Source organism: Marmota marmota, unplaced genomic scaffold, assembly GCF_001458135.2.
Source record: "Marmota marmota marmota unplaced genomic scaffold, marMar, whole genome shotgun sequence".
Classification (NCBI taxonomy): domain Eukaryota; kingdom Metazoa; phylum Chordata; class Mammalia; order Rodentia; family Sciuridae; genus Marmota; species Marmota marmota.
The window spans coordinates 4,213,346-4,214,749 of record NW_025999943.1 but is presented as its reverse complement, the minus strand read 5'-3'; the positions used below and the strand labels follow the sequence as shown (position 1 = coordinate 4,214,749).

At 41.4% G+C, this 1,404-nt stretch overlaps 1 pseudogene; it reads left to right on the top strand.

Moving 5' to 3' along the window:
* The first annotated feature begins 231 nt into the window (after window positions 1–231).
* On the top strand, window positions 232–964 carry LOC107153736 (annotated as a pseudogene).
* Window positions 965–1,404: the final 440 nt, after the last annotated feature.

The window sequence follows — 1,404 nt, the reverse complement described above, 5'->3', positions numbered from 1 at the left end:
GTTTGCTCCTGGTGGTCTTAACCAGTTTGGCTAGGGCAAAAGTAGATTTTTATTAATAAAAATAATATGAAAGTCACCTCTGGTGGCTTCCAAAGTGGTATTTTAAGTGACTTGTACAGAAAGAGGGAGAGAAAGTGCATAAAAATTTATAACATGCTGACCTTAGGGCTCTTAGCTGGCGGCCACTGGAATCACTGTTGAGTTTGGTGTTTCACGGGAGGAAGACTCCCATATGAAGGCACTAAGCACAACCCTGGTAAAATGTTTATAGGTGATCTGAGCTGGCAGACCTCACCAGATAGCTTTATAGACTATTTTAGCAAATTTGGAGAAATTAGAGAATGTATGGTCATGAGAGATGCCACTACAAAATGCTTCAGAGGCCTTAGTTATGCCAGTTAACAGATCCACCAAGTGTAGATAAAGTATTATGTCTGCCCCACTATGAGTTAGATTCCAAGATGACTGACCCCAAACTTGCATTTCCTCACAGAGTGCAATCCAAGATGATGACAACAACAAAGAAAGTATTTTTAGGCAGATTAACTGTGAACACAGTAGTGGAAGATGTAAAGCAATATTTTGAGTAGTTTGGCAAGGTGGAAGATGCAATGCTCGTGTTTGATAAATCCACCAACAGGCGCAGAGGGTTTGGCTTCATCACTTTGGAGAATGAATATGTTGTGGAGAAAGTTTGTGAGATTCATTTCTGTAAGATCCATAATAAAATGGTAGAACACAAGAAAAGTCCACCAAAAGAAGCCATGTTGTTCCCACCTGGGACAAGAGTCTGGGCAGGGAACTGCCTTACACCATGGATGTGTTGCTACTCCTCCTAGGCTTGAAGGGCTACCCCAGCTTTATGGAAACTTAGAGTTGAGGCTACCCTGGACTTGCTCTTTGCTTCAGCTATCAGTTCCCTGAATATTTGCTGATGTCACCAGACATAATTTTTATCAACTAACTCTTAGGAGAGTCATAGCAAATTGGGTTTTATCACCATTTCTAGAGAAAGAATGCAGTCTGGGCCTGGGTCACCCCTGCTGTTGCTGAAACACTGTCCCTACTGCCTGTTTGAAAATTTATTTTTCCTGTATTTAATTCTTAGAAAAGATCTCATTCCTTCACTCTATTTTTAAAACTTATTCTCTAGTCCCTTCCCATTTGCATCTGTATGCATTGTTACCAACTCCACCCCCAGCTCCCCAGAATGTAATGAGGCCAAGGGAACTTCTTACAAACTGAGACTCTTCAGAAGTATCAGGATCCCTGAAGGTGTCAATTTTTTTTAAATAATGACAAAACAGCTTGTCAGAACATTTCATGGGGTGAGCTCTGAAGTGCTAATGACCCAGAGGGTTGTGGCTAGTGACGTGGAACATCTGTGTTGTCTGGTGGATCATA